Here is a 22,564-nt window from a genome sequence, read left to right as displayed (position 1 = left end):
GGTTACAGGAAAGGCTGCTCAACAATTGACCATATTGTTCGTCTTGAACAAACCATACGTGAAGCCTTCCTTTACAAACAGCACTGCCTAGCGGTCTTTTTCGACCTAGAAAAAGCATACGACACCACATGGAGGTATGGAATTTTACAAGATCTAGCAACACTAGGAATACGCGGCAGAATGCTCAACTGTCTGGCCGATTTTCTGTCAAATCGAACATTTCAAGTCCGTCTGGGGGCAACACTATCCCGAGTCTTTGTTCAAGAAAATGGCGTACCACAGGGTTGCGTATTAAGCACTACTATTTTTGTGGTGAAGATGAATTCCATAAATTCAGTTATACCGTACATTATGTACTCTCTATACGTCGACGACCTTCACATTGAATACCGTGCCTCGGGTATGTCTACATGCTAAAGGCAAATCCAGATAACAATTAACAAGTTGACGCAATGGGCCCATAAAAATGTATTTCGGTTTTCTACACAAAAAACTGTGGCAGTGGTATTTTCACAAAAAAGGGGGTTACAACTTGACCCAGCTCTCAAATTAAATCAAAGCCCGTTACGGGTTAAGCACGAGCAAAAGTTCTTAGGAATAATTTTTTAAGTAAACTAAACTTCATCGCCCACATTAACAGCGTAAAAACTAAGGCAAACAAAGCAATTAACATCCTTAACGTCTTGACCTCACGCACAACCACGGACTACACTTAGCAACTGGTGCGTACCGGACCTCACCAGTAGAAAGCCTATATGCCGACAGTAACGAACCCTGTTTGTAGCACCGAAGAGCCTTGCTTACAATTTGATACGTGCTTAGAATCACAGCTCTACCTAATCATATATGCCACACTCTTGTTACACCACACACAGAATACACTATGCCAACAAACCACATAGCGTGAGACCACTTATCCTTCGATTCGAAGATATGTGCCAAAGCTGCAGTGTTCCGAACGAGGCTCTCAAAGTCGCCGAAAGACCGAACAGACTGCCCCTGTGGTATGATTTTGCACATTTTTGCGATTTTACTCTAACAAGCCACAAGAAAAAAAAAACACCGCTTGAACACATAATGCAAGATTTCTCAGAATTACAAGAAAAATACAGTGACTACACGGAGTTCTACACTGACGGTTCCAAGACAAATGAACATGTTGGAAGCGCAGTCATATCGGTACACTGGGACAATTTTCTGAGGTTGCCACAGTTTGCTTCGGTTTTTACAGCCGAAGTATATGCCCTGCTTATGGCCTTGGAAAAAATAGTAACAGGAGATTATAAAAAAGCAGTTGTCTACAGAGATTCCCTTAGTTCACTTAATTCTCTCCATAGAAAATCAGAGTGCGAACCTTTTCTCGGCTGTATCCTGAGAATGCTCGGCAAATGTGAAAAGTATGGTAAAATAATTCGTCTCTGTTGGGTTCCAAGCCACGTGGGAATTCCGGGAAATGAAAAGGCGGACAAATGTGCAGCACTCACAGCCCGTAAAAAAATTAGACAAATAAATCTTCCATTCAAGGACTGCATCCGGGTGGTCCGTGCTGCGATCACCTAAAAGTGGCAACACGAGTGGGGCTGCAAGTAAATAACAAACTACAAATAGTAAAACCCATACTACAGGAGTGGAAGACACCATATCACCAGGAACGTTTCATGGAAGTTATTCCATGTCGCATTCGCAATAGACACGCACATCTCACACATAACTTTTTTATTGAAAAATGAACAACAAGCGGTTTGTGATCACTGCCAAGAATCCCTAACTGTGAATCCCATTTTAATAACATGTCCGGCGTTGGAGGAAAAAAAGACAGAAATATTTTTATGAACTTTACAAAACACTAACACCACTTCATCCATCCCTAATCCTAGCTGAAAATGCACTTGTATCTCTAGACGATGTTTTTAAGTTTTTAGATGAAACAGGGTTCTTAAACAAACTTTAAAGTAAATGATCTTTGTTGCTTGAGGCACTTTCATCAAAGTATATATTGTTATCCTGTGCATGGCACATCATAGCCTTAGTTGCTTTTGCGCCACAAAACCTTACATAAATAACTAACAAACTGATAACCTGAGCCAAGGGCTTAAGTCAGGCCTTCTGCAACAGGAAAAGGGGATTCGGTTCGAGCTGGTTTTTCAGTTTTCTCACTGTGCACACTGTTCTCTCACTGTGTGTGTGTGGAGGGGGGGGGGGGGGGATTTCTTTCGGTCTTAACATGTTTAATATTTCATCGGTGCGTCCCCTCTTGTGAGGGTGACTATCAAGTAAACGGGGAAATGCAGGTGTTCCCATATTCGTTCATTTTATTTCGGCGGCAATGGCGGCCACCCACCACGGAGCCCAACTAGGAGACGCTGCAGCACTAAAGGGCAAGATATAGTCCGGCGTAACGCGCGCGCGCGGCTACGCGCGGCGCGGTTAAGCAACGCCGGTGAAAAGTGCACCATCTACAGTCCGGCGTCACGGCGTAGCCGGCGTGCCCAGCTGCGTCTGGCGCGCTCAGCGCCGCCGGCGCGGAGATAGAACATGTTCTATTTCACGCGGCTGCCGCTAGACCAGAATGCACTGCGCGCTGTAGGGGCAGTGGGCAGAAAGCAAAATGGCGGCTTGCGGCGCTCGTAGTGAAAGCGCGGCTGTTGCTTTCTCAACGTCCGTGGACGATGACAACGCAAGTGAGGATGTATGCACATGTTTCGCTTCCGCTTTTGACGTAGCCGACGCACTAGCACTAGGACTGCGATCTTCTCTGGCTGTCAGGACAAACGCCGTGCCGTGAAGGCAGTCAAACAGCACACGGAGCGAGGTCTGTGTATAAGGTATTTTTTTTGTGTGTGTTTGCGTATGTAAAAAAATCACGATGTGCTTTCTTGTCGAACTTATGTTTATATTTTATGCATGACTGGCCCCTAGGCAACTATGTATGTTGGTTGTCTGAAATAAAGTGTCTTTCCCTTGTCAAAAAAAAAAAAAGCGCGCAGCTCGGACGGCGCGTGCACATTCTGTCAGAAAGTGAGAATGCGCATGCGCCATGGATCGCGCGGCCGTGAAGTTGCGCTCCCACACACAGAGATGGCGCTAGCCTCGCGCGGCGTGCGCGCCGAACTGTAGAGGAGGCAAACTTTTTCCACAGGCTGGCGTGGCTGGCGTAGCGTATCCGACTTCGCCTGTCGCGGCTGGCGCGCCGAAAACGCTGGACTATATCTTGGCCTTTAAGGTGTAAGGCTGCAGACGCCAGCCGTGCATTGCTGCTATAACCCAATATAAGATACCCAAGAGAGGGCACATACACAAGGTTAACCCAAGCCACCTACGAAAATATAGAAGTAACAGAAGAGAGGAGAAGACAGGACAGCAGACAGGGCATATAGAAAAGAAAGTTCGGAGAGGGGGATAGGGAAAGGCGACCAGCCGATTTCCCCTGGGTGGGTCAGCCCAGGGGTGCCGTCTACGTGAAGCGGAGGCCAAAGAGGTGTGTTGCCTCAGCCGAGGGGCCATAAAGGTCCAAACTCCCGGCATCGGCTCAACCCCCAGGATCCCCATTTCCCCGGACACGGCTAAGCCGCGCACGGCTAGGCGCGGGAGGTTCCAACCATCGTGTGCTCGGGTCCGTGGTGTCGCCACACACCAAACGCCTGCTGAAGCAGACGCCCCTGCGGGGGTTAACTCTAGCTGCCTGGAAAATTGGAAGTAAAAGGAAGTGAAAAGAAGACAGGATAGATTGAAAGTGAAAGAGAAAGACGAAGATTTAAGAGGAGGACAGGAAAAGGCAACTGCCGATTTCCCCTGGGTGGGTCAGCCCAGGGGTGCCATCTTTGTGAAGCAGAGGCCGAATATGTGTGTTGCCCCTGCCGGGTGGCCTTAAAGGTCCAAACACCCGGTATCGGCTCAGCCTCCAGGATCCCTCTTTCCCCAGACACGGCTCAGCGGCGCAAGGCTACACGCGGGAGGGTACGACCCTCATGGGTTCGGGGGGACGCGGCAGAGCTTGTATACAAGTCTGCACGACGTCAGTCGTACGCCGCTACTATAACCAAATACGGTGTACCAAAGGTAGGATAGCCACACACGGTTAGCCCTTGCCGTCAGGGAGAATGGAAGAGAGTAGACGACAGGAAAGACCAAAAAGTGTGAGAGAGAGACAAAGATTTGAGGAGAGAGCGACAGGAAAAGGCGACTGCCGATTTCCTCCAGGTGGGTCAGTCTGAAGGTGCCGTCTATGTGAAGCAGAGGCCGAAGAGGTGTGTTGCCTCCACCGGGGGGGGGGGGGGGGGGGGCCTTCAAGATCCAAACACCCGGCATCGGCTCCACCCCCAGGATCCCCCTTTCCCCAGACACAGCTAATCCGCGCACGCCTACACGCGGGAGGGTCCAACCCTCATGTGCTCGGGCCCGTGGTGTCGCAACACACCAAACGTCTGCTTACGCAGACACCTCTGCGGGGGTTTCGGGGATACATATTGACGCCGCATCAACAATAAATACTGTCAAATATGCCACTGCATCATCGATAGGAAGTTTAGAGATGTCTTCCCAGTTCACGCTCGTAAGTTCTTTATACCGGTTCCAGTCGGCTGACTCGACTTTCCGATGGGAGAACGCGTGGTAAGCACTCATCACACCTTTTGCAAATTTTATGACAATCGAGAAATGGTCACTCCCATATAGATTCTTGACCACACTCGACTCTAGATACGGCACGAGTGTACTAGGCGCAATGCTTAAATCGACAAATAAGAAAAAGACTACATTCTACAGTGTGGCAAACAAAACATTTTCATCTAATAAGCATGCGCCAGTAGAGAAGAAGTTTTCTACTAAGCGCCCTCTGGCATCACAGCGACAATCTCCCCAAAGGGTGTGATGTGCATTTAAATCTCCTACTACAATATTGTCGCGTATACCCTGCTGTAGAATACACGCTGAATGAGGATCCAGGCAAGCGTAAGCGTCGACGCGCGATTGCGAGACGAACCTGGTTCTCTTCTACAGTCCCCTTGCTGTGCTGTGCCACACCATGCGGCATTACCCCCTCTTCAAAAAAAAACAAGTAAAACATACAAAGGCTTGACATGAGGGCGCCGAGATGGCCTAGACCAACACATAGGCTGTAGTCACAATCACTGCGGTGTGCGATATAGTCACAAGGCACTGAGGGACGAGAAACAGCCAAATTTAACCTAAACGGCTGAAAACGTTGGATATTAGGGGCTATAGTGCGGTTTCAACCGCACAAAATGCACAATCTCATATTGCGGTTGTCGACGTCGGGGAGGCTGGCTTCCGTCAGGAAGGACTTCGTAAGTCACGTCACTAATTCGCTGCAACACTCTGTAAGGTTCGCAGTAGCGACTTAAAAGCTTCTCAGATAGTCTTTTTCGGCGCAAGGGAGTCCAGACCAAGATTTGATCACCAGGTTGGAACTCGATTTGTCGATGGCGGAGATTGTAACAGTGCGCATCGATGTTCTGTTGTTTCTTTATGTGCACTCGGGCAAGCTGACAGGCTTCTTCGGCGTGTTGCACGAAAAGCTCGGCATCTTGGGTGAGATTGAGATGATCGATGTTGTCGCACGGCAGCATTGCTTCTAACATAGTCTGCACTTCACGGCCGTAAACGAGGTAAAACGGCGTGAAGCATGTTGCGTAGCAGCATTATAGGGAAACGCTACGTAAGGCAGTATCTCGTCCCATGTCTTGCGCTGTACGTCTACGTACATAGACATCATGTCAGTCATCGTTTTGTTCAGTCGGTCGGTCAAGCCGTTTGTCTGCGGATGATAGGCAGTTGTCCTTCAGTGGGTCGTGCAGCTCAGTTTAAAAAAATGTCGCAGTTTCGCCCGAAAGGCGAAGCACCAATTGCGATAGCAAATTGGTAGAGAGCTATTCGGAGTAGGGATAGTAGAGTAGTTTTATCGGCCGCATAAACTTGGACACATTCGCTTTCTAACTGAATTGACAAGCGTGGTGTCATCGCGCACAAGCAAACATGAATAGATCACACTGAATGACCGCAGACAACGAGTGTCAAAACGCTGGCGTGGCCGCTGCAGCGGGCGAAGAATCGTGCGGTCTATCGCTCCAACGGAAACTGAGCGGCGAATGGACAGCGGATAAAGGTCAGAGCCGTGTGGAGACAGGGCCGGGCTCGACTGGCGCGCGCGCTCGCTCGCTTCTTAAGAAGCGAGTGCGCGCGCCAGTCGAGCCCGGCCGTGGTGGAGATAAAGAGACGGTGCGGGCGACGGCACCACAGCCAGTGCAAGCGTATTTGTTGGCAGAGTAGAAGCTGCACCCCCCGTCCCTCCCGCGCTGCCTCCCCGCTTTTTTTTCTTTCGCGTGGGAGATTGCGTTGCCAGTTCTTGCGCTGGGTTGCAAGATAAGCATTTGGTGCCGTAGCACAGCGTCGCCCCGCCTCCCTCCCCCCCATACCCCCACGGCCTTTTGGGCGACAATCGCGTTTGCTTTCCGCCGTGCGTTGGCTCTCCGTGATAGCGCGCGTCCCCCGCGCGCTTTTACTCGTACGGCGCGCGGCGACGATTTTATCGCCCTTGGAATCTATACGGAACCTGACGGCGACGGCGACGCCGACGGCAAAAATACCGTTGAAGTGTCCATATAATTGCTATCGCAATAAAACGTCTTCAATGAGCTGTGCTGTAAATGATTTGCCTCGGTCTGTGATGACGTGCGATGGGGCGCCATGCCGTAGGACGATGCGCTGTATGAAAAACTGGGCAACCTCGAAAGCTGTGCCTCGAGGCAGCGCCTTTGTCTCAGCATACCGCGTCAAATAATCTGTGGCGACGATTATCCACTTGTTGCCAGAAGATGACAGTGGAAACGGGCCCAGAAGATCCATGCCAACCGGGTCGAAAGGTTTGCCAGGTGGGTCAATCGGATTCAGCAATCCCGCAGGCTTCACAGCTGGCGACTTTCAGCGCTGGGATTCACGGCAGGCTTGGACGTACCGCTTAACACACTCGGCAAGTTTGGGCCAGTAGTAGGATTTGCGCACTCTATCAACCGTTCGCGTAAAACCCAAATGGCCAGACGGAGGCTCGCCATAACAGGCAAACAAAACTTCGGCACGGAGGTCTGTTGGAACGACCAAAAGGTAGGTCTTGTTGCTGGCAGCGGAGTTCTTGTTATACAAGACGCCATGTCGTAAACATGAAGACGACAGTACTCGAGCGATATGCCGCGGTATTGATGGTTTTCGTCCTTCCAGATGTTCGAATATAAGCCGTAGTACGTCGTCTGCGCGCTGCCGTGTGGACTAATCAGTAACGCTTACGGCGCCAAGAAAAGCGCCGTCGTCCTCAATGTCTTGGTCGGTAGTGTCGATAGGGGTGCGCGATAGTGCGTCAGCGTCTTCGTGCATGCGGCCCGACTTGTATACAATGGCCACGTCGTACTCCTGCAAACGTAGACTGCACCGTGCCAGTCGTCCAGAAGGGTGCCGCAGATTTGCACGCTAGCATAACGAGTGATGATCGGTTACAACTTTGAATGGGCGGCCGTAGAGATACGGTCGAAATCTGGCCAGAGCCCATACGACGGCAAGACTCTCTTTCTCCGAGGTGGTGTAGTTGGTCTCTGCACGCGATAGCGTGCGACTTGCGTATGCGATCACTCTTTCAATACCTTCATGCCGTTGTACAAGCACCGCACCAAGACCAACGTTACTGGCGTCTGTATGAACTTCCGTGTGCGCCTCCTCGTCAAAGTGGGCCAAAACTTGTGCTGACAACAGACGCTGTCGAAGCTCGGTGAAAGCAGTCTCTTGCTCTGCGGCCCAGACGAACGATACATCGTCCCTCGTGAGGCGAGTCAACGCCTCCTAAAAAAACTTTTATAGGAGACGTTGGGCGAGTCAGCGGCTCCGCCATCTTCGAAAAATTTTCAAAGAAACGTCGGTAGTATGCGCAAAGGCCCAGGAAGCGTCGGACACTCTTCGTGTCGGTCGGTGTTGGAAACGTGGCTACAGCGGCAGTTTTCGCGGGATCGGGGCTAACGCCTTCCGCGCTGACCACGTGTCTCAGAAACATCAGCTCCTTGTAGCCGAAATGACACTTCTGAGGCTTAAGGGTGAGGTTAGCCGATCGGATTGCTTCGAGAACTTGCCGCAGTCGTTTCAGGTGGTCGTCAAATGACGCCGAAAAAACAACCACGTCGTCGAAGTAGACGAGGCAGCTTTGCCACTTCAGACCAGCGAGAACGGTGTCTATCATTCGCTGGAAAGTTGCTGGTGCCGAACAGAGACCGAAAGGAAGTACTCTGAATTCATAAAGGCCATCTGAGGTGACGAAAGCAGTTTTTTCGCGGTCTCGTTCATCTACCTCAATTTTCCAGTAACCACTCTTGAGATCGAGAGACAAAAAATACTTAGCTCGCCGCAACCTGTCTAAAGAGTCATCGATACGTGGTAGTGGGTACACGTCCTTCTTGTTAACATCGTTCAGGCGTCGATAATCAACACAGAAACGAAGCGTTCCATCTTTTTTCTTGACCAGAACGACCGGGGAGGACCACGGACTGTGCAAAGGCTGAATGACACCATCATCTAGCATCTCCTTGACTTGGGCTTGAATTGCCTCACGTTCTTTCGGCGAGACACGATAAGGCTGTTGTTTGATGGGGCGTGCGTCGTCAGATGTCGTTATTCGGTGCTTCGTGATTGGCGTTTGTCCCACCTTAGTAGACCGAGCGACGCACGCACGAAATTCATTCAAGAGTTCCTGCAGTGCGTTCTTTTGGTCGTCCACAAGTTCAGAGCTTACATCGACGTCTCTGAGCGGACCGTCGTCTGTGTCCACTTCAGAAGCAAAACACTCGACGATCTCCTTTAGATGGTTCCGCATAGGCGACGGCAGTGCCACGAAAAATGTGCCGATGTCCAAAAGTAAAGTTGGTAACGAGGACCGCTGTCTGGCTAGCACGAAGTTCCGCAAGGCTTCACGCTACACAAATACCTTGGATCAGCAGCATAGAAGTGTTGCCTTCTACAATGGCTTCACCGTCTTGTAGCTCGTCGGACTTGACCGGAACCATAACACTCACACGTGGCGGTATCGTGATGCTGTCGTCCGAAACGCGAAGTGCGGATCTGCGTCCAATGGCGTCGGTCTGTGTTGTTGCCCTTTGTGTCGAGAAAGTGATGCATCACTTGCGGAGGTCAATAATGGCGCCATATTCCCGGAGAAAGTCCATCCCAAGAATTACACTGCGGGAACACTCGCGTAGAACCAGACAAGTGGCGACAAAAGCAGCACCGCGAATTTCTACTCAGGCGGTGCATAAGCCAAGCGGTGTGACGACGTGGCCACCTGCCGTACGAACTGGTACCCCATTCCAGGGCAACGTAACTTTTTTTCAGAACGCTCGCCAGTTTGCCACTAAGAATAGAGTAATCGGCGCCGGTATCTACAAGCGCACTCATCTTTCTGCCGTCGATCAACACAGGTATGTCCAGTGAAATCTTGTTCGCGGGAGCTGGTTCCGGCGTCATCGTGTTTTCGTTGTTCTACGGTCGTCGGGACGATACGAGGTCTTCAGCGCGCCGAGTATCAGCGGCCCCGCCTCGGAAGTTCGCTGACGTCAGTTTTCCCCACGTGGACTTGGTTATCTCCCTTGAGTCGTCCTCGAGGTGGTATCACGCGAGCAGGAAAATATCGCCGCGGTGAGGGTGAGCGTGACTGCCACTGCGATGTGTCCGGCCTGCACTGCTGGTCGAGGAATTCTGCGATGTCGGGAGGCCTTTGGCCGACCCTAGGTCGAGGTGAATCGACAGAAAACCCCCGCAGTCCGAGTCGTCGGTAGGGGCACTCCCGATACACATGACCCGCTTCGCCGCAGTGGTAGCACAACGGTCGTCGATCGAGTGCTCGCCAAACTTCTGATTTCCTCGCGGGTATTCGGCGGTCGTCGAAGTACGGTAGCGGGGTTGTCGGAGCGGCTTGCGCCGCCTGCAAGGCGACTGGCGACGCAACATAAGTAGGTGCGAAAGCTTGGGCGGGGCTCGCTTGGCAGAGGTGATGCTTCACTGCTGGAAGCAGTGAAGTGCCTGCTGTACTTCGTTGGGTACGACGCTGGCGAGGGAGCTGACTGGAGGTGGCGACGTACGTGGTTCTTCTGTAGCTCGTCGCGAACCATGGAGCGAATCAGCTCGCAAAGCAAGGCGATGTCACAGCCGAAGCCTACCGGCATATCCGGAGTGCAGCCGGCATTGACTTGCCGGTTGTGCATGTTCGACCGTTGCTGAAGCGTCTGCTCCATCGCGGTGACTTCGGTGAGGAACTCCGCAACAGTCTTGGGCGTATTCCGAACAAGACCGCCTAAGAGCTGCTCCTAGACGCCTCTCATTAGATGACGCACCTTCTTCTCTTCCAACATGCTCGGGTAGGCACGCTGAAAGAGACGCGTCATGTCCTCCACGTACATCGTGACGCTCTCGTTGGTCTTTTGAACGCGTGATTGAAGGGCTCGCTCCGCTTTTTCCCGGCGATCGGGGCTGGAGTAAGTCTCCAGTAGCTTGATCGGGCCAGGATGATAGGGAATTTTCGCGGTTCATAAACCACGTGCGAGCTCCATCCTGGAGGCTGAAGTAGACGTGCCTGAGTTTGGCGTTGTTGTCCCATTCATTACACGCAGCCACGCGCTCGAACTCCACCAGAGAGTCTTCCACGTCTTCAAATATGTTGCCATGAAAATCCGTCGGCACTTGGGGGTTCAGCACCGTCAGGTAAGTCGGTGTCACCCTTTCCGTAGAATTCACAGTGGTCGTAGTCATCACTTGTTCCTGGAGGTTTCCAAATTCTGGGACAAGGCCTCGGATTCACCGGCTTGTGCGGTGAACCGGAGTCAGCTCAAATCGTGGGTCGACGTTCTTGCTGCCCAGTGGGGTCTCCTGCATAAGTTGAGCATACCCAGCAAGCTCCACCAAATTGCCGCGTATACCTGTTGTAGAATACACGCTGAATGAGGATCCAGGCAAGCGTAAGCGTCGACGCGCGATGCCGAGACCGAACCTCGTTCTCTTCTTCTACAGTCCCCGTGCTGTGCTGTGCGACACCATGTGGCAATATAAAGCGCGAGAAGTTCTGCGATATAGCCCTGGAATTCTACTCTGAAAAGTAAATAGCTGGAAAGGATATATAGCGAACTAATTGTGACTAACTTATTAAACAGCACAGCTCTGATTGCAACTACCTAAAGCGGCGTTTGCAGCTGTAAATGCTGGCAGGCGACACCCTTATCTACTATTATAGCTACACTATACCAGACGAGGCGAGCGCATCGTTGCGGCCTCTGCGGTAAATGGCATATTGTCGGAAAAAGTTAGTGTGTGAAGGATTTAGGTGCGTCTCCTGAACACACAGCGCCTTTGAATTTGGCTTATGTAAGAGTTCGTTAATGTCATCAAGATTGTGTATTAAGCCTCTCACATTCCAATGTATTATCTGCGTAGCCATATTGGAAGTGTTTTGTGCTGTGTCAAGACAGATAAATTACCTCACGAGACCTTTTCAGGCCCTGTGATACGGTATTTTTCTTTTCTCCCGGCCTGAGACGCCGGAGTAATGCTGCTTGCATCCATTGCCTCGTCAGAGGCGTTGGATGACGCCCGCTGAGCGGGCACACTCGGGGGTTTTTGAGGCCGGTCTGCACGAGCAGTGGCCCTGGGACCGGCAGGCCGGGAGGTCTGCTGGGTCCCAATTGAAGATGGCGTGCAAAGCATTTTACAAACGAGTGGACTAGTTACAGCTCGCCAAGTCCTTTCATAAATTTCTGTGCTCATTGCCAGTCTGATTATTTCTGTACGGTGTTATGTAAGCACACAATCTAAATTGTCAAAATTAACTTGGTTGTGCCATGGTATGTGTTAGTAAAGATCTATGAAAACTGAGTGCTAATGTTTGGGAGGTAGTAGTGTTTGAAGGTAGTAAGATCAGCAATGTTAGTAATTGTTTTTGTATTTGATAAACAAGGTAACAAAATGCAGTGGGCTGCTGGTAGCAGCAGAACCTGTGTGACACTCTGTTAAGCTAATTTGGAGGCTGCCCCTTTTCTATTTTCATGGGTTATGTGTGTAGATGCTACGTCAGCTAGTCCGAATGTCATTGACCATTGCAATTTTATTTTTGCAGTTTGACTTAAAATGGCTTCTGCATTTCTGGCGCACAAGCGGCCAAAATATTTGGCAACAAGAAAGGAATGCTTGTGTGCAAGGACACAGCACAGGAACTGTGGAGCAATGCCAGTCCTTGCTACCATGAGCGTCAGTGGGAATGTAGCCCCCAAGAAGAGGGCATTGGGCGAGCTGCCAAAACAGCAGTTGACACCTAAGAAGGTGGATGTCGTAGTGGGTAAGCCGTCACAAAATGTTAATGCCACCACTAAATATGGAGCTTTGGGTTTTAATGCTGCAGTTCACTTGACACAGTAAACATTTGGGTGGCATTGTGGTTCGACTGGAATGATGGATGGCAGCATAGTATCGCTTTCCATTGCTTTTCATTTCTTGTACTGCCTCTGCTTTACATTGCTCGGTGGCAACCTAAGGACTTTGTGCAAGGCCCTTCTACAGAACTGGACTGCATGTTTTGTGTGCTTGAAAACGTAGTTCTCTAGATGTGCTGATAGTTTTCATCTATGGGAATGTGTTATTTTAATATATTTTGCAAACCATGAAGTCAAAGCAAATGATTTGAAGACGCTTAGGTCCGCATTGGCACAGACAAATGAACATTGGAAGGACTTGGCAACAGCCACAATTTTCAATTGAATATCTGTGAAGTAATGATCACAAAATTTTCATTACATTGAAGTCCACAATTTCTGGAAATGAATAACCCTAGTGATCTTAGGTGCGAAACATTTCGACTGAACCATGCAGCTGATGAAAGAACACAACGGTCGTTGTGATTATTGTGCTTGCCTTTCGGCATATTGAAAATTTTGTTTATAATGCCAAAATGCTCTATATTAAAACAGCATGTCTTTATTGTGATGTCATTGATTGACGTGTGGCGTTCAATGGCGCAACGGCCAGCTGTGGCCAAAGAGCGCCATGAAAAATGGTAATGAATGCTTTATATATTATGAAGTGATTAAATTGAGTTACAAATGTAAAAGTAATGTGGCTGTAAAGAGGCCTAAGAACAGGTCGCTGTAAACTGTGTAAAATATGACAATGATTAATGACAAAATAAAAGGTGTATAAAAGTTTCACTACGATGAAGTGATCTAACCAGAGACATACAAGAACTACTGCCTCCACAGGGCTCTTGAAGTAGACATCTCAAAGGCATGTTCTATAAAGACTAATGTCACTGCAGCTACAGCCTCGAAGGCGAGATTATGCTACACATGACCCGGCCAAATTACTTCTAATATGTTAGCTTCATCTAAAAAGCTAAAAACTGTTTTCAAGTTAAAAAGCGGTTCGTTACTAAGAAAAAATGTCACAGTTTCGCCCTAAGGGCGAAGCAATGAATGCGATAGCAACACAGCAATGTCATACGAAGTAAGGTGAGCGGCTTTGGTAGCAACAACACGCAGAACTGTTGTCGACGCCATCGGCGTTTTGCCCGCGTTAGCTCAAAATGCGTGCGGCGTTGGTGACTGTTGCTGGAGCATCTGATATAAATAGGCACTTGGAGCCGCAGCTAAACGTCGCCTCCCTTCCCTCCCCCTCCCCCACGGCCTCTCGCGCGTCCGAAGAAGGCGCGTTTGCTCTACATATATGGTGATTGTAAAGGAGAAAAAATGTCACAGTTTCGCCCTAAGGGCGAAGCAATGAATGCGATAGCAACACAGCAATGTCATACGAAGTAAGGTGAGCGGCTTTGGTAGCAACAACACGCAGAACTGTTGTCGACGCCATCGGCGTTTTGCCCGCGTTAGCTCAAAATGCGTGCGGCGTTGGTGACTGTTGCTGGAGCCTCTGATATAAATAGGCACTTGATGATAAGTGGTTCTTGAGGGAAAGGGAAAGGTTGACGCTATCTTCTGCAGCCCTTGAGGGAGCACGGCTCAGCGCCGCAGCTAAACGTCGCCTCCCTTCCCTCCCCCTCCCCCACGGCCTCTCGCGCGTCCGAAGAAGGCGCGTTTGCTCTACATATATGGTGATTGTAAAGGAGAAAAGAGACGCCTACTTCTGCAGCCCTTAAGCGAGCACGGCGCAGAACGCGCGTTTGTTCTCCGCCGTGCGTTCACTCCCCGTGAAAGACGCGCCCCTCGCGCCCTTTCACTCGCACATACAGCGTTCGGCGCGCGGCGACGATTTCATCTCCAAATGACGTCATACGGAACCTCACGGCGACGGCGACGGCGACGGCGACGGCGACGGCGACGCCGACGGCGACGGCGACGCCGACGGCAGAAATCTGCTTTGAGTGTCCATATAATTGCTATCGCAATAAAAGAGACGCCTACTTCTGCAGCCCTTAAGCGAGCACGGCGAAATGCTGGATGGAGTGGAATATACTGGCGATACACAGAATGAAAATACTTTTTATGCTCGCTTTCTATTTCCCTGCACTGGATGAGCACATGGAGAACTGTAAGTCTGTCCCCACACCTTCGACATGACGGAGAATCACTTCCAGTCAATAGGTAAGAGTGGGTGCCGAAGGTATGACCTATTCTTGATCGACAGAGGAGAACTTCCTTGTATCATGCTGTTTTCTCCAATATCCAGTGCCCTAATTTAGGTTTGATAAAATGCAGTTTATTGGATACCTGGGTATCCCACTGTTTCTGCCAGTGCTTCTTCTGCTTATGCCGTAAGTATGGTTTAATGTCTGTGGCTGGAATAGGTATGCTTATGTCCGTGTCGCTAAAAGCTACTGAGGTAGCGTTCTCGTCAGCATCTTCGTTGCCTTTTATGCCACTGTCTCCAGGTAGCCAGCAAAAAACGATGACTTGTTTCCCCATATAAGCTGAGCATAGCAATGCATAGAGCTCGTTAAAGACAGTGTTTTTATGTTTTCGTAAACTCATTAGGGCTCGGACTACGCTCAATGAGTCCGTGAACACAATAGCCCTAGTGAGATTCGTTTGCGTTATGTGTTTTACTACAGAAAGGATCGCGTATACTTCGGCCTTGAAAATACTGGTATATGGGTTAAGTGTACCAGATAGTAAAAACGATGGTCCTAGAGCTGCTTAAGCAACACGAGCAGGAGACTTGGAAGCGCCTGTATAAAATTCAGCACAGGAATACTTCTCCTGAAGCTCAAGGAAATGTGAATGTATATGTGCCTCAGGTACTCGTTTTGATATTTCTACAAAAGGGATGTCAGATTCGATAGTCTGCCACTCCCAAGGCGGTGGAAGCCGAGTAGGAGCCATTATGACATTCTCTAGAAGGGGGAGATCTGTTTCTTCTGACAGTGCTTCCAACCGGAGGGACAGAGGAGGCCTAGTTGCCGGGCGGTTACGGAACAGCATGGCCGTGGACAAGTCGCGAATAACTGAATGGCATGGATGATGTACATCTGATTTCACCTTGAGGGCGTAGGAGAAACTTAAATATGTCCTTTGGAAATGTAGAGACCATTCGTAGGATTCAACGTACAGGCTGTCCACAGGGCTAGTCCTGAACGCAATTGTAGCAAGACGGATACCCAAGTGGTGGACGGAATCCAGCATATTCAGAGCACTAGGCGTAGCAGAGTTATACACAATGGCTCCGTAGTCAAGTCGTGGCCGTATGAGACTTTTGTACATGTTCAAGAGGCACCTTCTGTCACTTCCCCAAGATGTGCGGGACAAGAGCTTGAACAGATTCATTGTCTTCAGGCACTTCGCTTTCAGATATTTCAAGTGTGGGACAAAAGTTAATTTAGTGTCCAAATTAAGCCTAAAAATTTATGTTCATGGCTCACGGATAGCCGTTCTCCATTGAGATCAATAACGGGATCCGGTATTACATCTCTTTTCTTCAAGAAGAGGATGCATGTGCTTTTTGGGGGGTTTAGTTTAAAACCGTTTTTGTCCGCACACTTAGACAATTTATTCAAACCAAGCTGTACTTGTCGCTCGCAGATACTAAGATTACACGATTGGTAACCTATTTGGATGTCATCCACATATACGGAATAAAACATTGTACGTGGTATGATAGTATGGAGTGAGTTCACTTTTACAACAAATAGAGTACAGCTTAGGACTCCACCCTGTGGTACGCCAGTCTCCTGAGTAAATGGTCGAGACAGGACGTTACCAATCCGAACACGGAATGTGCGGTTTGAGAGATAACCTTGAATTACGTTCAGCAAGTTTCCTCGGACGCCCATTCCTGCTAGATCACGAAGTATTCCGAAACGCCAAGTGGTATCATATGTTTTCTCCATATCTAAAAATACCGATAAGAAAGAAAAACTGCTTGTGCACAAAGGCGTCACGGATATTTGTTTCGATGCGGACAAGGTGAGCTATTGTGGATCTACCTTCCCTGAAGCTGCACTGCAAGAGATCTAGTGTTTTGTTGCTTTCAAGAAAATAGACCAGGCGCCGGTTAGTCATTTTCTCAAAAAGTTTGCATATGCAACTTGTTAGAGCTATAGGCCAGTAACTGCTGACCTAAGTCGGGTCCTTGCCCTCTTTGAGAATAGGAATTATTATTGCCTCCTTCCAGGCGGACGGAATATAGCTGGCAGAGAATATGGCATGGAAAAGTGATAGGAGTGTTTTGTGTGCTTCGGGGTGTAAGTGTTTGATCATCTCGTAAACTATTCGATCGTTTCCAGGGGCCGATTTATTACAGCAATTTAGTGCAGCCTGGAATTCCGCCATGTTAAAGGGACGGTTGTAAGATTCATTTCCTTTTCCTTTCCGATCCAGAGGCAGTCGCTCCGCTTGTTGCTGGTATTTCAGGAATGTATCTGAGTAATGGTATGAACTAGAAATGTACTCAAAATGTTCCCCTAGAGAATCAGCCTGGGCCTCAAAGGTGTCTCCTTGTGTATTCACTAATGGTAGAGGATGAGTTTCACGGCCTTTTATCTTGTTTACCCTAGTCCAGGCTTCTCTTTCATCTGTATAAGAATTTATGCTAGAGATGTATCTCTGCCAGCTTTCCCTTTTGGCACGGCGATGCGTTCTTCTTCCGACTTTATTTTCTTGAAGCTGATAAGGTTCTCTGTAGTCGGAGAGTCGCGGAGATGATTCGAAGCCTTATTTTGTTTCTTTCCCGCTTCCCTACATTCATCGCTCCACCAGGGAACCCGTCATTTGGAAGACGATCCATTTGTTTCGGGGATACATAGTGACGCCGCATCAACAATAAACGCTGTCAAATATCCCACTGCATCATCAATAGGAAGTGTAGAGATGTCTTCCCAGTTCATGCGCGTGAGTTCTTTATAACGCTTCCAGTCGACTGACTCTACTTTGCAATGGGGGCGCGTGGAGAGCACTCATCAGCTTTTATTAATTTTATGACAATCGGAAAATGGTCGCTCCCATATGGATTCTTAATCACGTTCCACTCTAGGTATGGCACAAGCGTGCTAGATGCAATGCTTAAATCGATAGATGAATACGTTTTGTTTGCCACGCTGTAAAATGTAGGCTCTTTCTTTAGTAAGCATGCACCTGTAGAGAGGAGGAAGCTTTCTACTAAGCGCCCTCTAGCATCATAGTGACAATCTCCCCAAAGGGTGTGGTGTCCATTAAAATCGCCTACGACAATATAGGGCTCGGGCAGTTCATAGATAAAGCTGTGAAATTCTGTTTTTGATAGATTGTAGTTCGGGGCGATGTATAGAGGTAATTGTGACCAGCTTATTAAAGAGTACTGCACGGACAGCAACTCCCTCTCGAGGCGTTTTAAGCTGTATTTGCCGGCAAGCAACACCTTTATCTACTACTATGACCACACCGCCCGACAAGAGAAGGGCGTCGTTGCGGTCTTTTCGGTAAATGGCATACTGCCGGAGAAAGTTCGTGTGTGAAGAATTAAGATGTGTTTCTTGGACACAAAGCACCCTTGGATTGTACTTATGTAGGAGTTCCTTAATGTCATCTAGATTGTGGAGTAAGCCCCTAACATTCAACTGCAGTATCTGTGTATCCATTTTATGTGTTTTATGCTGTGTGTCTAAGAGAGGTAAATTAGGCTAGATCACAAGGCCTTTCCAGGCCCCGTGATGGGGGTTTTCCCTTTCTTCCTGGCGCGCTCGAGGGAGCTGCGCCGTTCTTTGGGCGTCTGAGACGCCGGTGATTTTCTTGTATCCATCACCTCGTCTGAGGCGGTGATAGTGCCCGCTGAGCGGGCACGGTCGCGGGGGTTTCAGGCCTATCTGCACGGGCAGTAGCCCTGGGTCCGGCAGGCCCGCGGGTCTGCTGGCCCTCCTTGGCAGGGGGCGGAACAGCATTGGCTGCTCCAGCCGGGGGGGGGGGGGGGGGCTGATGGCGTGACCGCCGTCACACTCCGTGTGACTTGTGCGGCCGCCGAATGATGCGGCACTGCCCCCCGGCGCGCCACATCGGTGTAAGACGGACTAGACTGGCTGTGCATAGAGAAGCCTTTGCGTGCCTCTTGGAATGATAGATTAAGTTTGATGTTGAGTTCAATGATTTGCTTTTCTTTTTTCCAAGACGGGCATGAACGGGACTAAGCGGGGTGATCTCCGTCACAGCACAGTGGGTGGTGAAAGTGGAGGTGTCAGATAGGTGTAATTGGATGCACATTTTGCGCAAGTGGTGCGCCCTCGGCAGGTTTGCGAACTATGCCCGAACCGCTGACACTTGATTCGAAGCATCGGCGCGGATTCGGGATGTATGGCCGTACTCAGAGTTTGCAGTATCCAGTTTCGATTGAGTCTGGTAGGTTACTTGTTCCAAAGGTAATGATTATGTGTTTTGTTGGGATTTGCTTATCGTCGCGCCTGATGGTTATTTTTTGAACTTTTACTACATTCTGGTTTTTCCACCCCTTAAGTAGCTCGCTCTCACTAAGATCGAATAGGTCATCTTAAGAGACGACACCGCGGACAGTGTTCAAGGATCTGTGTGGGCTTACTCATACAGGGATGTCTCTAAAAGCAATCAGTTTTGCCAATTTGCTGTACTGGGTCTTGTCACAAACTTCAAGAAGAAGGTCGCCGCTTCCCATCTTAGTTACTTTGTAGCCTGGGCCAAGTGATTCTGTCAACGATTTTGCCACAATAAAAGGAGATATTATGCGGACTGTCTTACTTTCGTGCTGACTGTGAATTACGTGATACTTTAGCTTTGATCGGTGCGCCCCCTCTTGAGGGAGCGATCAGGTAGTGAAGGGAAATAGGATTCCATCAATAAGATTACTATATTCGGCAGAGATGGCCGCCACCCACCATGGAGCCCAACTAGAGGACGACACGGGACGAACTATTGAGTTCTGTGCACGCCAGCGGTGCATCCCCACTATAACCAAATACCTATACCCAAGGCTGGATATAACGCACAAGGTTAACCCTTGCTGCCCATGAAGGCGGAAGTAAAAGGAAAATAAAGAGAGGACAGGAAAGATTGAAAGCGAAAGAGAAAGACGAAGATTGGAGAGAGAGACACAGGAAAAGGCAACTACAGATTTCCCCCGGGTAGGTCAATCCGGGGGTGCCGTCTACGCGAAGCGGAGGCCGAAGAGGTGTGTTGCCTCCACCGAGGGGCCATAAAGGTCCAAACACCCGGTATTTACTCAACCCCCAGGATCCCTTTTTCCCCAGACACGGCTAAGCCGCGCACGGCTACACGCAGGAGGGTCCAACCCTCATGTGCTCGGGTACGTGGTGTCGCAACACACCAAACGCCTGCTGGCGCAGACGCCCCTGCGGGGGATTATTGCTATGTCATAGAATAAGCTAACGTAATTGGCTGAAGCATTTATCCAAATTCTCCTTGACTTTCAAAGGGGACCCGTGCATTGGTGGCAAGCACTGCAAGCAGAGGATAACTGTGCTTCTTGGCGCTAATATGACTGGCACGGAGCGCTTGCCACTTGTTATCGGGAAGGCACGTAAGCCACGTTGTTTTAAAACCATCAACAGCATTCCTGTCGAGTACAGAGCGAACAGAAAGGCTTGGATGACCTCGGACATTTTTCGAGGCTGGCTGCAGCAGTTAGACTGGCACTTCACGTCTAAGGACCGACCGCAAGATAATTATGGTTGTTGACAACTGCAGTGCACATAACTGTACAGTTGAACTGAAGAGCGTCAAGGTAGTTTTTTTGTCACCCAACATTACACGTGCCCTTCAGACGATGGACCAGGGTATCATTGACTACGTGAAGTCGAAGTACCGAAAGCACCTGCTAGAGCAAAAGATCTTATGCTCAGAAGTTGGAAAGCTGTATGAAGTGGACTTACTCGGCGCAGTGCGCATCATCGCTCACGTGTGGAAAAATACACCTCCGCAAGTAATCACCAACTGTTTTCGGCACAGCGGCTTTGTGATGCCTGAGCATGTGGCAGTAGCCGACGAAGTGTCAGCTGAGTCCACCGACGATGACTGCCCGACTTTCGATGCTGTCCTTTCCATAGATGTGACCCTTCGGGACTAAAATCGCGATTGATCATTGTGTCACCACGACTGGTCTCCTGACCGATGAAGAAATTATGAATGATGTAAAGGGCGCCCAGGAAGACCATGATTCAGACGAACAATCATGCGAGGAGGTGCAGCCGCGACCTCACCGCACCTCACGAGAAGTCACGGAGGCACTTTTGATATTGGCGGACATTTGCCTGAGTACTTCCGACAGTTAGCATGCTATTGACCACTTGGAAGAGTTTAAAAAATTGTGATGTCAGCCGGAATCTGCGCGAAAAAGCGGACGACTGTTGCAAAATACTTCAGTAAATGAAGGTATGCGTCTCCAACTTGATTTTAATGTTGTTTTTCCTAACCATTCGTTAAGTCGGCATACAGATAATTTGGACATTTTTCCCGGTCCCGTGAGATATGAACTACAAGCTTTTGGTGTATTAATTTTATATATTGCCTTTGCATCATTTTATCTTTGTATGATATCTGAAGTTGCTGTTTTTTTTACTTATACAATAAATGTAATTGTTCTCAGCTACAATGCAGCACTGGGGCAAGCAAGAAAACGTGGATGTGTCTGACACCTTCAAGAATTTGTCGCGCCTTCTCACTGAAAAAAATCAAGACGTTTCAAAGGCACTGCGGAAGCTGGAATTCAAGTAAAACTGCAATTCAAATAAAATTTAATAACAGCTGAACTGCCTTTGTTGTGTGAAATCAATCAGCAGAATACACTTTCGGTAGGCTTCTGCACAGGCCAGTTGCAATGGGGACCAACTGGGACCAGTTACAATGGGGACCAACTGGGAAATGTTCCATAAACCAGTTTAACGGGAACCAGTTGCATTCCCGGTTGGAAATTTTCACCTGGGGTGCTATCTGCATCTGCAAACCCAGAATCATCGGTTAAAAAAAAGTTAAAGAAACAGCAAGGGGTCTGTGAAAAATAGGAATGCAGACGAAATCAGTACTGGGAACATACAGAACTTTCAAGCAAAAAATTGACAAACAAAATATGTGCGCTAATTCTAGTGGAAGCTCTTTGTTGTTTGAAGCCACGAGGGGAGTACTGCAGACTAAGACGTACTGAGTCAAGTACTAAGGGTGTATTACATTATGGGTTAGCACACGTTATGTGGTGCGTGTGGAGAGGAGGAGGAAACGGCTGAAAACCTGCCGGCAGTTGAAAGCAACGGGGCTGATTTCTTTCAATGCATTGGGATTTAGAGACAGTGGAGGGAAAATAGACTTTAAGCGGGTAGCAATAACGAAACGGAGGATACCTGGTTGGTGGCTAAAATCAAGGCCAAGAGCCTACATCTCAAAGAGATCAACTACTAGGAAGTGGCCTGCTGAAAGGCAGCTCTTGGCACCAGCAAAAAAAAAAGGCGCCCCCGTCCAGCGTCGGCGGCAACGACAACCTGAACCGTGACCAGAGTTGCAATGAAGCATCTGCAGTCGGGATAAGCATCAACATGGAGTCTGCGAAAACGCAGTCAGGACAGAGGAAATCCAGGAGGATGGAAATGCCACAAAAGCTGCTTGTTCGCCGTTTGGAAGCATGTGCGCCGCGGTACCAGTCATTTCTGCTTTTCTATTTCATGGGTACACAATATACTTAAGCTTGACAGGGTGAAGAGCGTCATGTTATCACAGATGAAACGCATGAAGTTTATTATGGTTAATGGGTCAGTCCGTTCCCTTGTCAAGGCTGCAATACACGGGCTCTTTGGCTACTACGGGAGAAGTCCGAGTTCTTCTCAAGCACGTGCATGAAATCAGTAGTGGGCCCAGCCTTATCGAATTCCCACACGTTGAGCAAGAAAGTGCATATACTGATATTTGCCATAAATGGCGCCACAAAAAGTGCTCCATCATCCTCAGCAGGGATTCCCCATCATGTGAAAAGTGCCGCAATCTCTCAAACACTCTGCGAACCAGAAAAAAGAGGATGGAAGAGAAAGAACACAAAGCCAAAGCCAGGCAGTCTAGCGTCTTCCTTCTTTGCAGCGAAACAATGTCAA

The 22,564-nt window shown here is 49.0% G+C and overlaps 1 pseudogene; it reads left to right on the top strand.

Moving 5' to 3' along the window:
• The window catches only part of LOC125947745 (uncharacterized), a 30,021-nt pseudogene extending 9,465 nt beyond the window's left edge, over nt 1-20,556 (top strand).
• The last annotated feature ends 2,008 nt before the right edge of the window (nt 20,557-22,564 follow it).

This window comes from Dermacentor silvarum, chromosome 8 (assembly GCF_013339745.2).
Source record: "Dermacentor silvarum isolate Dsil-2018 chromosome 8, BIME_Dsil_1.4, whole genome shotgun sequence".
NCBI lineage: Eukaryota > Metazoa > Arthropoda > Arachnida > Ixodida > Ixodidae > Dermacentor > Dermacentor silvarum.
The sequence above is the reverse complement of the archived record's forward strand: the minus strand, read 5'-3'. Positions and strand labels throughout refer to the sequence as shown.